This window comes from Phyllostomus hastatus, unplaced genomic scaffold, assembly GCF_019186645.2.
Source record: "Phyllostomus hastatus isolate PE091 unplaced genomic scaffold, TTU_PhHast_1.1 phas_contig_86, whole genome shotgun sequence".
Lineage (NCBI taxonomy): Eukaryota > Metazoa > Chordata > Mammalia > Chiroptera > Phyllostomidae > Phyllostomus > Phyllostomus hastatus.
The window spans coordinates 94,511,430-94,526,562 of NW_025333977.1; the positions used below are offsets into that span (position 1 = coordinate 94,511,430).

General features: G+C 40.2%; 1 non-coding gene and 1 pseudogene across 1 annotated transcript; one reads left to right on the forward strand and one right to left on the reverse strand.

The window, feature by feature from the left end:
• Nucleotides 1-6,047: 6,047 nt before the first annotated feature.
• On the reverse strand, nucleotides 6,048-6,145 carry LOC123827600 (annotated as a pseudogene).
• A 7,515-nt stretch (nucleotides 6,146-13,660) lies between these two features.
• Nucleotides 13,661-13,723, forward strand: LOC123827610. Its single transcript, XR_006787269.1, has one exon. It is a non-coding gene; the product is annotated as a U7 small nuclear RNA (small nuclear RNA).
• Nucleotides 13,724-15,133: the final 1,410 nt, after the last annotated feature.

The window sequence follows — 15,133 nt, forward strand, 5'->3', positions numbered from 1 at the left end:
CAGTTTTTTTATATTTAATTCGTAGACAGTTTTTACCTCATGACTATGTGGGAGTGTTGTTCATTTGAGTCAAGTTACGGTTATATGTCGTTTCTCTTATAATTCTTTGTTTTTCCTGTTACTAATTTTCTGGTCTTTTTGTTTCCTTTGAAAATTTCTATGTTCCTATCACTGAGTTTTCTCAAAATCGCCACAAAATTCCAAAAGCCCTCTGAAAACTTGTTTTCTATATAGTCTCAGATAATGAACTGGAGCTGTGGTCTGGACTGGTGCTTTGCAGGCTTTCTGCCCTTCAGCATCTCAGACTTTACTTTTCTCCTGAGTTAGAGTCCTTTGTTTGCTGAACACTATACCTAATTGCTTGTTTATTCCCTCATTTTAGAGAAGAACATTTTTGACTAGCTTTCTGAGAAAAGGTTCATAGAGGTAAGATTTCCAAAAACTTGCACATCTGAAAATAGCTTATGTTTAAACTGATATATTACAGGATTTCAGGTTGGAATTCATTTTCCTTGAGAATTTTGATGCCACTGCTTCATTGTCTTTTAATCTGCCGTTTCTTTTTTTTTTTAAGATTTTTATTTATTTTTATTTTTTTAGGGAGAGAAGGGAGGGAGGGGGGGAGAGAGAGAGAGAGAGAGAGAGAGAGAGAGAGAGAGAGAGAGAGAGAGAGACATCAATGTGCGGTTGCTGGGGGTTATGGCCTGCAACCCAGGAATGTACCCTGGCTGGGAATCGAACCTGGGACACTTTGGTTCCCAGCCCGCGCTCAATCCACTGAGCTACGCCAGCCAGGGCTTAATCTGCCATTTCTGATAACACCTTTGTGTGTAACCATTTTTCTGCTTCAGGAGATTTTCTTCAGAAATTTTACCATGGAATGCCCTGGTGAAGGTGTGTGTTTTAATTAGCTTTGGGCAGTTGGCAGGCTCTCTTAGTCAGACTCATTTTCCTTCATTTCTGGGAAATTCTTGTATTATATAATAATTGCCACATTCCACCCCCACCCCACCCCCAGTCTTGTCTTTCTGGAATTGCAGCATTGATCTTCCATTTTTCTTTCTCTCCTGATTTCCATCTCTTTACCTTTGGTTTTTAACTTTCTGAGAGAATTTCCTTGATTTGACCTCTGATCTTTTCCTTTTTACCTCATTTTTTAACGTAATGTCAAGTATCACATTTTTAAAAAGATTTTATAGAGTGGAAGAGAGGCAGAAAGAGAGGGAGAGAAACATCGATGTATGAGAGATACATCGATCAGTTGCTTTGCACGCCCCCACTGGGAACCTGGTCTGCAACCCAGGCATGTGCCCTGACTGGGAATCAAACTGGTGACCTTTTGGTTTACAGGCTGTCACTCAAGTCCACTGAGCCACAACAACCAGGGCTCAAGTATCACATTTTTAATTTCCAAAAGCTCATTCTTGTTTTCTGGTCTCCCTTCTTTTAGCCTTCTGTCTTAATCCGCAAATTCAGTATCTTTCCTGGGGTATTTTAAGAGTTTTTCCTGGTCAGTTCAGGCCAAATGGTTTAAATAAAATAAATGTATTTCTCACAGTTCTGGAGGTGCAGAAGTCCAAGATCAAAATGCTGACAAGATAGGCTTCATTCTGCCACCATCTTGTTATGCGCTTACAGGCTGCCTTCTTTATATGCATGCATAGTGAGAGCAGTATCTCTGGGGCCTCAAAAGGACACCAACCCATCATAAAGCCCCACCCTCATTACCACCCAAAGGCCCCATCTTCAATTTCCAATACAGTGGGGATTGGGACTTCAGCCTATAAATTTGGAGAGATTCAAACATTGAAGCCATAATAGGTCTTTTTTTTCAAGGATTTTTGGGGTTTTGGTTTTTTCTCAGTCTCAAACTATTTTCCCTGGGTTCTTTTTATTTGTTTTTAACTCTCATGTAAAGTTGGGGTTTTTTTTTGTGTTTTGTTGTTGTTGTTGTTGTTTGTGGGGTTTTTTTGGCAGATGTCTGGTGAATACTTACAGATTAATGCTGTTCTGTAACAACACTGGTATAACACTCTGGCACTGCACTAAACATATGCTAACTCATTTACATATTAATTTTCCTCAGATCTCAGCTGGATTCTTGGTGCTATTTACCAGTCATTCATTTTGCTCCTAGGACATTTTTTCCTCTCCTTCCTGCAGGCTCTCTCTGATGACTCCCAACTCTTTTATTCTACCATCTCAACACTTTGTAATACCCTAGTGCCAGAATTTTCTGGGTTTGTTTCTTTGCCTTCTTCCTTTGTCTCATTGGTGGTTCATCTCAGCAGTGAACTGCACCAAAGATCTGTTCTCCGTCTTTCACCACTTCCCCCGTCCTCAGGCCACTCTCACTTATCCAGGCTTGTCTGTCCCTCAGCAAAAACATGTTTACATGTTTTCCTTTTAGACTAACTTTCTTTGACTTAACTAAGCTTCTGGAGAGAGAGATCCAAGTTACTGTTTTTCCATTAGCATATTGTATCTGTCCTCAACATGTCATTGAAATTCTGCTTATCAAAATCACCAGTGACTGCTAAATTTCTAGGAGATTCTCAAAACATCAAAAAGATTACTCCCTCAACTGTTAACCAGTGTCTTCACTGGTGTTTCTGAGAATTTCTAAGATTCCTTGTGAAATACAGGACATTTCTTCCTAGCTTTTTCATTTTGTTTTTTAATCCTCATCCAAGGATATGTTTATAGATACTAGAATAAGGGGGAAAGACATCAATGTGAGAAATACTGATCGGTTGCCTCCGGTATGCCTCCCTGCCAGGGACCAAGCCCCCATCCCAGGTATCTGCCCTTACTGAGAATCAGACCCACAACCTTGTAGTGTATGAATGACACTCCAACCAGCTGAGCCACCCGGTCAGAGTATATTCCTAGCCTTTTAAAAATGCTATGACCAGGCATTTATTTCAGGCCAGGATAGGTCCAGAATATGATGTAGTGATGTGGGTGTCGATTTGGTAAGCTTTTAGTCATTAGGATTCTGTTCTCACCTTTGAATATACAATAATGCAAGCAGCTCTTTGTGAACTTAGCAATTAGAGTAATGACAAAAGAAGTCAAATTCTTTATGAAGTTTCTTCACAATTTGTAATGTACATTGAATAACAGATTTGCCTTCCTGATAATTTTGTTTAGTCTCAAAAAAGTATTTTCAGTCCTTGAGCTTATTATTGGGACACCCAAAGAAGAAAGGCTTTTCTAGGAATGTGCTAAGTATCAGAGAAAGCTTCTCAGCCTTAGAATCTTGGTCACCAGTTAAGAGTTGATACCTGTGTTGGTACCTGTGTATTTTTTTTTTTAAGATTTTATTTATTTTTTAGAGAGGGAAGGGAGGGAGAAAGAGAGAGAAAGAAACATCAATGTGCAGTTGCTGGGGGCCATGGCCTGCAACCCAGGCATGTGCCCTGACTGGGAATCGAACCTGCGACACTTTGGTTCGCAGCCTGCACTCAATCCACTGAGCTATGCCAGCCAGGGCCAACCTGTGTCTTTTTTAAAAAGAGATTTTTATCACCTGAATAATCCTGATTATAACTGCTGTACCTATACATCTTTGTGTTAGGGAAAGAAACTAAAAATATTGTATTCATAGAAAAATATGTTCGGTAAATTAGTGATAGATAAATACCACTATTTTATATATCCTTTATATGTACCTTTGTAACCCAAGGGTTAATTATTTTTAAAGGAACAGCACTCATGTGAATATATAATTTGTTAACTTGTTAAGAGATAACCTATCACATTATCTTATATCAACCAATACCAGTACCAGTTTGTGTTGTGTCTCAGGTGAAGATGTCTTCTCCTAGTTGTGTTGCCTTTTTCTTTTTAAATTTTTTTTGGGGGGTTTACTTTTAGAAAGGGGGGAAGGGAGGGAAAAAGAGAGGGAGAGAAACATCAATGTGGGAGACACACATTGATCAGTTGACTCTTGCACGCCCCCAACTGGGGACCTGGTCCATAACCCACGCATGTGCCCTGACTGGGAATAGATCTGGTGACCTTAGGGCCTCAATCCTTTTTTTTTTTTAACAAAAATAGAACACCCTGACTGGTGTGGCTCAGTGGATTAAGCCCTGACCTGTGAACCAAAGGGTCACCAGTTCTATTCCCAGTCAGGGAACATGTTTGGGTTGCTGGCCCAGGTCTCCAGTAGGGGGTGCACAAGAAAGGCAACTACACTTCCTCTCTCCCTTCATTCCCCTCTCTAAGGTAAATTTAATTTATTTATTTATTTATTTATTTATTTTAGAATTTTATTTATTTGTTTTCAGAGAGGGACGGGAGGGAGAAAGAGAGGGCGAGAGAGAGAAACATCAATGTGCAGTTGCTGGGAGTCATGGCCTGCAACCCAGGCATGTACCCTGATTGGGAATCGAACCTGTGACACTTTGGTTCGCAGCCCATGCTCAATCCACTGAGCTACGCCAGCCAGGGCAAATATCAGTGGGTTTTGTTTGTTTGTTTTTAAGATTTTGTTTGTTTATTTTGAGAGAGAGAGAGAGAGAGAGAGAAAGAGAAACAATGTGCGGTTGCTGGGGGCTGTGGCCTGCAACCCAAGTAAGTGGCCTGACTGGGAATCGGACCTGCGACATGGGTTCAATCCATTGAACCCGCGCTCAATCCATTGAGCTACGTCAGCCAGGGCTAAAAAAATTTTTAAAACTAGAATGAAATAGCTTGCCACATTCCTGTCTTTCCTTCTTAGATCTGTACATATACACAGCATCATGAAAGTATTGCCAAAAATGTTTTCTTGATTTCTTAATGAATTACTTCACTTTGACTTTCATATTTAAAACCAGAAATGCACCATTTTCAAAAACTATTTGATCTGTCCCATAGGGTTAAGGAATGTTGAACCCTATGATTCTGATTCACACTGCTTTATTGTCATTAAAGTCTTTAAGGAGTTTTGTAGTTGAAACTAGAAGACATTTTAATCACATTCAGGATACTTTTCAAGTTTTGCTGCTAATAATTTTGTTGAAGAACTTTGTTTTTCAATAAACTAAAAAAAAAAGCCTCACCCAGAAGAGTTTCTGTAAGACATTGTCACTATTTCGACCACACTTTTCCATGGTGATATGAGAAGTGTTTAAATATTTGATCACGTCTCTTGTTCACCTTTAGATCTTTTGGGCTATGCTCTGAGACTAAGGCACCAATGAAAAATAAGTTTTGGCTGTGGGCTGGGATATATAGATCAGCCACTTTCATATAACTGACATTGTCAGCCGAACAACTTTTCTACTGTTCATCTATGCATACGTACAGCTGCTACACTCCACTGTCTGCCTGCTGTGTCCTGTTTCAGTATTTATTTGTTTTTTAATGATGAAGTACAGCTGACCTAAGGTATTATCTCAAGTACTTCTTGCTGCACATACCTCCATCAGTAAGCACTGCAAGACTACTTTATTAAAGCTTTTTTTTTTTTTCCTTTTTGCCTTGTTTCATCCTATAGTCAGTTTGAACCTGGGAGTTTCTTCTAAATAAACACAAGGTATATTACTTTAAAATTTTGCTGCCAGTGTGAAGGCCAATTATGCTTTTAGTAATTTTCTATTCCAATAGAATGTGCACTTAAAAATTCTTTGTGAATTGGTTGTTTTTGTTTCTTTTATGAGGGGTGATGATAAAAGCCTTCATCATAGGGTTTTATCAGGGTCAAATTAATTTCACATAAAATGTTTAGAATGATGGCAGCACATGGTAAGTATTTGAAAAATGTAATCTATCATTACTTACCTTTTATTGTTTACCACATCCATTGGACAGTCCTTTACGATAATGCAGTAGCAGATGGGGAGCTGAGAATGCTGCACGGAGCTATTTGCCCTTTTCCCCACCTCTTCTAAAAACTGTATGCATAATATTATCATATGAGGACTTACGTTGCGAGTACTATACAAAGAAGGCCCCAATATATTCTTGTTTGGTAACATGAAGTTGCATGTTTTATTTTACAGTATTGCATATCATGCATAACTCAAAATATGAGACACTGCGTTTGATTTTATTTTTTAAATATGGAATGCTTTACAGACCCATGTATCATCCTTGCACAGGGGCCACACTAATCTCTGTTATCATTCCAAGTTCAGTATATGTGCACCACCACTGTAGTTTAGGTAGTCATTTTCCTGAAGGGGATTTAAAAAGAAAAATATACTTTGGGTATTGGTTTAAGTCCAACAGCAATTAACAGGTACCCAAGAGAGTCTAACCAAATGGGACTTTATTTGAAGTCAAAAAGAAGTCCAGTGTAGTCTTGGGTTGTCATGAGCTCTGTATTTTCACTATTGTTCTTAGCACAGAGACCTGTATCTTCTTGCCTGTTGAGACACAGATGCAAAAAGGCTATTCCACCTCCAGCCTCATGTTTAGGTGTCAGGAAGAAGGGAGAATGATTAAAAGGCAAAGAGGAAGACAGGAAGGAGTAATAATACCTACATCAAGAAAGTAAGTTTTCCCAGAAACCCTTAAATTCTGTCCCATTGGTCAGAACCATAATTTGGTGTCCCCCACACCCAAGACAAAATCAGATTTGGTAAAAATGGGGGATGGGTGTATTCCGTAACTGACCACCGTAGTTTGCATGTGAGTATAGGGAACCTCTTCGCATGGCGTGGGATTGTAGCTCAGCCTACATGTGGAAAACCAGTGGGGAGCAAATGGCACGCAGGGCCACACCCACAGATAGGTTCTCCCGTGGGGAATCAGGCCTGCATTGTACCCAGACTGCTATGAGACTTGCTTTTGCTAAAACTCCCTCACCCTGAATTGAGACAGCAAGAGCTTACTGCAACTTCCTAAAATCTGAGCTAAACCTCTCAAGTGTGGAGTGTGACAGGTTCAACCACTTTCCCTCCTGATCTGCAACATTCTTCCCTTTGAAGTAATTAACAGCATTCTTTCCTTTGTTATTTGTAAAAGGCAGTCCCCTGCAATGAACCTGTGCATAGTAAATGAGGACTACCCTCCATGTAATGTACCCAGAGAAGCATTGAAAGGCTGGCCAGGCAGGGACTGGGCTCTCTGGCCCTCTCGCCCTCTCTCTCAGAGAGTGGTCATGCCATCCCTTTTTCTCCACAGGACTTCTGTTTATGTGTATTTGTTCACGAGCAGCCACAGCATAAACACAGATCCTGCCAGCCAGGATCCACCACATGTAAGAACTGCACAATCTCAAATTTTTTATAGCTCTTCCCACGTCTTACTTCATTTTGGCTGTTATTACAGACTGCCATAAACTGAGTGGCTTGTAAAAAACAAATTTAATTTTCACAGTATCAAGGCTACAAAGGCCAAGATCAAGAAGCTGGCAAGATTTGGTGTCTGGTGAGGGCCTGCTTCTGGCTCTCAGACTGCTGCTGTGTTCGTTCTCACTTGGCAGATGGGCAAAGGCGCTCTCTGGGCCTCTTACAAGGGCACCCTGTTGACCTAAACATCCCTCAAAGGCTCCACCTCTTCATACTATCACATTGGAGTTAGGTCTAGACATAAGAATATTGAGGGGTACAAAAACATCTTTGATATTGTATCACCAAATAAGGATTAATGTGCTCACTTTTAGATGAGAGGGAAAAGGCCAGGGAAATTAATTGGCTTAATGTTACCCAGCTAGAAGTTCACCTTTCTGTTACTCATCAGCTGGTCTGACTGGAAACAACTTTGCAGACTTTTAGGCCTCTAGCTGAAAAAGAATGTTTATATAGCTAATGAAAACAAATACAATTTATAGTTGAAGTTTTGCAATTAGTAATCCATCAGGGGAAGAGGCCATAGTACCTGCTATAAATACTTGAAGGAGTGATTGATTTACTCTAACAGGAGGCAGCCACCTAGAGCAGGAACAGAAATTCACTGGCCCAGAGCAAAAGGTCTGGTAGCTTTTCCTCACCCCAGTTCCATCTCAGGGATGCTGTTGCCACTAACGGTCTCAGAGATCCGGGCATAGGTGAAAAAGATCCAATTCTTGCTACTACGCCACCGTACTCAGGTTTACACCACCATCTTCGAAGAATTTAGATGAAACATTCTGCTTAGAAACGGCTCTTCTTGAGTCAGAGTTGGTATCACCAAAGCCGTATTCTTATGAGGAGAAAACATTGATAGGTATCTTCCCAAATTCCAAATGCTCCAGAAAGCCCATCTTCCTGTAATCGTTTTTAGTCTACAGTTTTCAAGAATGTAATACAAAAATACATTATCTCAAAAAAAGTACATTTTTTTTTTAAGTTTCAACATTACAGATAAGACTCCTTATAGAGACAGAGCAGGGTAACAGCTAAGGGAGAGAGAGGGATTGAGGAAAAAGGACTAGTGAACAACAGCAGTGCGGTAATTGCAGGAGATGGGGGAGAATAAGGGGACTAAATAGTAATGGGGGAAAATACAATTAAAAAGGGGGGGGTTCCTCAATCCAAGTCACTTTCCCAAAGGAAAACTTGACTTCCTCTGCATTACAACCAGATATTGACAGTTCTTGAAAGATGTGTGGAAGTAAGAAACATCCAAACCTATAGAGAATTTTGAGTTTATTTGAGCCAAACTGACATGAATGAAGCAAGACCTCAAATGCTCCAGAGAATTTTTGCAGGGTTTTTTTTGTTTTTTGTTGTTTTTGTTTTTATTTTTGTTTTTGTATATTTGGAATGAAGGAGGGAATATAAGGACGATTACATGAAGGTGGGCGGAAGCAAGGTAGGGACTAGATTACAGAACAGCTAACATTATGTGGTCTCTTGAGAGAGGTTTCATTTCCCAGGGGTCTGAGAAAGATTATTCCTGACATTTCAAAGGTGTGTTGGCCTAGATGAACAAGAACAATCATAGGGTTTGCTTAAGGCAAAAATAAACTTTTAACTTCCAGCCAAGGTGGAAGTGTAGGTAGATACACTTTGCCTCCTCACACAACCAAAAGAAGGACAACAAATTAAAAAAAAAAAAAAACTGCCAGAAAATTGAACTGTATGGAAGTCTGATAACCAGAGAGTTAAAGAAGAAATACTCATCCAGACTGGTGGGAGGCATGGAGACATGAGGCAGTGGCCGGAGAGGACATACAGCAAGGCGGCGGTGGCCAGAGGACAGGGCAGTCCCACATTTGCAAGCAGATAAACCCAGAGGAACAACTGTAAAGTGAGAGCCCATACAACCCAGGGTTCCAGTGCAGGGAACTAAAACCTCAAAACGACAGCTGTGAAAACCTGTGAGGGTTGCAGCAATGGGAAAATCAGCCTCGCAGGAGAGTTTGTTGGAGAGACCCACAGGGTCCTAGAACATACACAAACCCACTCACCTGGGAATCATCACCAGAAGGGCCCAATTTGCTTCTGGGGCGGGGGCAGGGAGTGACTGAAATCCGGCAGACAGCCGAGCAAGCAGCATTGTTTCCTCTTGGACCCCTTCCCCACATATAGCAGCACAACACAGCAACGTGGTTTGCCCACCCTGGCAAATACCTAAGGCTCTGTCTGCCCTTTACATCGTAACAGGTGTGCAGAGACAAAGAAATATGGCCCAAATGAAAGAATGAATCAAAGCTTCAAAAATAGAACTAAGCAACAAGGAGACAGCCAACCTCTGAGATGCAGAGTTCAAAACAGTGGTAATCAGGATGCTCACAGAAATGGCTGAGTATGGTCGCAAAACAGGAAAAAGTGAAGGCTATGCAGAATAAAAATGAAATACATACAGGGAACGAACAGTAAAGGGAAGGAAACTGGACTCAATGACTTGAACCAGAAGGAAGAAATAAACATTCAACCAAAACAGAATGAAGAAAAGAATTTAAAAAAAAAATGAGGAGAAGCTTAGGAACCTCCAGGACAACTTTAAACATTCCAATATCCAAGTCATAGGGGTGCCAGAAGGAGAACAACAGCAAGAAATTGAAAACTTAACTTTAACAAATAATGAAGGAGAACTTCCCCAATCTGACAAAGGAAATAGACTTTCAGGAAGCCCAGAGAATCCCAAAGAAGTTGGACCCGGGAAGCACACACCAACACATATCGTAACTACTTTACCCAAGATTAAAGGTAAGGAGAGAATTTTAAAAGCAGCAAGAGGGAAGGAGACAGTTACTTACAAAGGAATGCCCATAAGACTATCAGCTGATTTCTCAAAAGAAACCTTGCAGGCAAGAAAGGGCTGGAAAGAAGTATTCGAAGTCATGAAAGGCAAGGACCTACATCCAAGATTACTCTATCCAGCAAAGCTATCATTTAGAATGGAAGGGCAGATAAAGTGCTTCCCGGATAAGGTCAAGTTAAAGGAGTTCATCATCACCAAGCCCTTATTATATGAAATGTTAGAGGGACTTATCTAAGAAAAAGATCAAAATTATGAACAGTAAAATGACAACAAACTCACAACTATCAAAACAAAAACAAAAAAATCTAAGGAAAACTAAGTAAACAACAAGAACAGCAACAGAATCACAGGAATGGAGATCACATGGAAGGTTATCAGCAGGGAAGGGGAGGAGGGGAATGGGGGAAAGGTACAGGGAAAAGTAGCATAAATGGTAGGTAGAAAATAGGGGCAGGTTATGAACAGTATAGGAAATGGAGAAGCCAAAGAACTTATATGTATAACCCATGGACATGAACTAAGGTGGGGGAATGCTGGTGGGAAGGTGGGTATAGGGTGAGAGGATTACATGGGAGAAAAATCTGGGACAACTGTAAGAGCATAATAAAATATATTTTAAAAATAAATTTTAAAAAATAAACATTTTATAGGCCTGGGTGTGATTACCCACTATAACCTGCTCAGTCAATAATTTACTATCAGATCACCTGTAAGGTTACTTTTGGTCAGGTTTATTACAGAGCCCTTTTTCATTCACAGGTGCAATAAGTTTATTTTTGTTTTCCTCTCTTCTGAACCATTTTATGGGACTAGTTCTTCCCTATTTCCTAGGTAAGATTTAAAGCAAAGTCCCAGGCAGTTCTACTCACAAGCTCTATAAATATTCAAGGAAAAGAATTCCAAACCTGCATGAACTATCTTAGAATGCAGAAAACAATCTCCAAATTCTATTGTGAGAATAGCATAACTGATACCAAAACAATATGTGAAAAGGAAAATTATAGGGTGGTATCATTCATGAAAAATCAAATCTAGCAATGTATAAAAAAGATAGTGCACCCCAATCAAGTAGGGTTATGTGAAATTTACAAAATTTAAAATGTAATTGATCAAATTAATATATTAAATGAGCATCTCAATAGATGAAGCATTTAGTAAAAGTCAACTCATAATTTTAAAAATATGTATTTTAGCAAGTAAGGGTTGAACTTCATTAATCCAATTAAATATGTATCAAAAGCTTGTAGCAAGGAGGCATACTCTGGTGAAGCATAGAAAGTATTCTTTTGAAGATCAGAACAAAACAAGGGTACCCATTTTATTGACTTTGATTTAAATTTGAAGTTGAATATCCTAGTTAGTGCACTAAGAAAAAAAAATATAAGAATTAGAAAGTAAGATACAAAAAAAAACAAAACTTGTTACTTGCTGATAAGGTTGAGAACACAGGAGACCTATAAGAATACATGGTAAATTATAAGAATAAGAAATTTAGCCAGTTTGCTGTATACAACACTAATGTGTAAAAGTCAATTATATTGGTAAACACTAGCAACAAATACAGAATATAATCTTAAAAATCTACCATTTATAATAGGTCAAAATATAAAGTACCTAGAAATAAGTTAATGGCAAAAAAAAGTATAGGAGTTGCATGTAGGAAATAGGAAGATTTTATTGAAAGATTTCAAATTTTAGATTGGGAACTGTTATAGATAGGATAGTTTCAATTGTTGTGTGTGTTGTAAATAAAAATTAAGGTGTAAAACAATTTAATTTGACCCAGATTAATGAAACATTAGTTTAAAGTCAGAAATATATAGTCCTTTAATTTTGGTATAAGGAGGCACTTCCTAGAAGCCAGGAAGTTGACAGGGGAACACAAGACTTAAAGATTTTAGCTGTAGTTATAAATAGGCTTAAGTGTTAATACCTATGGAAAGCTGTTGTTTTTTTTTTTCAGGGAGTGGACAAGCAATTCAACCTTTGTGCCTGAGGAGGTCTGCAAGCATCTTTTGAGTCATTGTGTTCCAGAGAGGGAATATCCACCGTGCAGATAAAGAAATACCAGGAAAATCAATGTCTAACTGCAACTCTTATCTAACTAACCTTTTTTCCAAACACCTTGCCCATCCTTTACTTCTCCTTATGAAAAGGAGGAGGAGAAGGAGAAGAAAAAGTCAGCTTGAGATGTTAAGATGGATTTTAGGGTACATAATCCAGTCTTCTCAGATCTCCAGCATCTGAATAAAGTGCCCATAAAGATTCAATCCTTGTGTCTACTTATTGGTTCTGGTAATGACAGGCAGAATGAATGCCAACTTTTCAAGTTTCACAGTGAACTCAAGAGTTAAAGATTTTAGCCTCGGTCATAGCTGAGAGGTGCAAGTGACTAATTCATGTGGAAAGCTTTTACTCCAGGAACTGGAATGTATTACCAAGTGACTGCAGGTCAACAAACTATTCAACCTTTGTGCCCCAGAGGGTCTGCAAGCCATTGAGTTCCAGAGAGCAAGCTCGGGGTACAGATAAAGAATTGTTGATCAACGGATAAATAAGTAGGAGGAAAATGCCACTGGACTGCAACTCTAATCCAATTAACCTTTTTTCCAAACCCCTTACTCACCCTTTCTTCTCCTTATAAAAAGGTCACCTTGAAATGAAAGGTCAAGATGGTTTTTATGGTACATAACCCCATCTTCTCAGATTGCCAGCCCCTGAATAAAGCACCCATAAAGATTCAATCCTTTTCTCTCCTTATTGGTCCTTGTAGTGACAGGCAGCACAAACACCTACTTTTCTGGTTTCAGTGAGTTGTGTACTAATCTAAAACCTTTGGATTATAGTTTCTGTTTGTGCCATTCAGTCAACAAGGTACATACCTATCTGTTTTCTAGTCCCAGTTCTTTGGATTTCTACAGAGCCACTTCTCCTTGTTAGCATCTAATCATTCTGCCAGTCAAGAAAATTAATGGTGTTAGCCACCGTCTCCACTCTGTCATCATTCTCTAATACCAACACAGCCTCTAGATCCCCTAGCTCCAGCTGAAGTAGAAACAGGGCAAGTTAGGCCTCTATACCATGGCTGCTACCAAGCAGATTGCCTGCAAATTGACCAGTGTAAAGCACCAAGGAAGCAACTGGCTTCTAAAGCTGCCTGCAGGCATACACCCTCTACTGAAGGGGTAAAGAACCTCATCATTACAGGCCTGATACCATGGCATTCTGAAATTAGGCATTATCAAAAGTCTGCTAAAATTCTGATTTGCAAACTTCCCTTCCAGTGCCTTGTATAAGATATTGTTCAGGACTTCAAAACAGACCTGCCATTCCAGAGTGTAGTGATTGGTGCTTTGCAGGAGGCAAGTGAAGCTTATCTGGTTGGCCTTTTGGGGACACCAGCCTGTGTACCGTCCATGCCAAGTGTGTAGCAACCTTGCCAAAAGACATTGGGTAGCATGCCACATATTTGGAGAACATGCTTGTGAATCCTGTATGATGAGAAACATTTCATTCTTTTTAAAAATTCTCTTCTTAATGCTTACAGTTCTTTTTGAATTTGTCTAATAGATCTTCCAGCCTTTACCAGAAGACCTCCCCCCCCCAAAAAAAGAGGAAAAAGTTCTCTTCTTCCTGTTATTTGTGGTTCTACATGATAAATTTCCACCTCCCCCACCCCCGATGGAATCAAAAGGTACGTGAGCCTATGACTGCAGGTGAAAAATAGTGTTACAGAACAGACCCGGTGCGGGAAGGGGGGGTAAATGATATACTTTTACCAAAAGGACCCCCCTTTTTCTCCATGGGTTCCCTCCACCCCCACTGTACTAGGCTTACTTTGCCCGCCACCAGAGTAAAGACATCTCTCAATGCCAGAGATTGGTGAAAAGGAAAGGAATTATTTATTTAAAGGTTATACAGATTCACACCCAGGCTGGTGTGGATCAGTGGCTTGAATGCTGGACTGTGAAGCAAAGGGTTGCTAGTTTGATTCCCAGTCAGGGCACGTGCCTGGGTTGCAGGCCATGTCCCTGGTGTGGGGCATGGGAGAGGCAACCACACATTGATGTTTCCCTCTCTTTCTTCTTCCCTTTCCCTTTCTCTAAAAATAAATAAATAAAATCTTTTTTTTTTTAAAGTTATACGGACTTAGAGTAATGACTTAATGTCTTCGTTAAAATACTAAAGTCCTTTAGAATACCCACAGATGCACACCATCCTTCCTTCTCCCTCTGCCTAGTCCGGGGTACCGTATCTCAGGAAAAGAAGTAGAAGTCCGTGATTCAGGCTCCTGGCACCATCAGCTGTTCTGCTGCCACAGTCTCTAGTTAATCCAAAGCCATGTGGCACTTTCTCATGACCCACCAGCAAGAGTCCTTTCACCTCCTTTTTTCCAGGAAAAGTCTCTTCTGCTTCCTAAGCTATGTAGCAAAAGGGAGCAACCCAAAGTCACGTGGTCCTGACTCTCACCCAAGTCAAGTGGTCCCCCCCTTTGGCATGGATGCCACACATGGGTTTAAATCCCAGTGCCAATCTTCCTCTATAGCCCCATTTCCGACTCCTCCCACAATCAGTTACACCTGCCAGCATTTCTGTATTCTTCCAGCTTTACTGGGTTGCTATAGTAAATCTGGGCAGGCATGGCCCCCATGGGGTGGAGCCAATCATCTCCAAGCTCTCATGCAGGTACTGTAATCAGGGGGAGTTGCCTCCCAGTTACATCATGGGTGAAAGTCACTTCCATCCCCTTGGCTCAAAGCATAGCCATAGCCATTTAACATATCCATGAAACCAGTTAAAGGTTACAAATATGTTAAATGAGCATGCCAGAGGTTAGCTGCAAAGCTGTTGCTATGCAAAACAGCTCCCAATGTTCCTGCTCCATGTGTCCCATCCCCCAGCTCAGACTGGTGGGGGTGAGGACAGCCTATATATTTTTTTCTAATATTTTCCTGGCCACCTTGAGTTCTGGACCCCATTACAAATCCCTATTTGCACCCCCCCACCC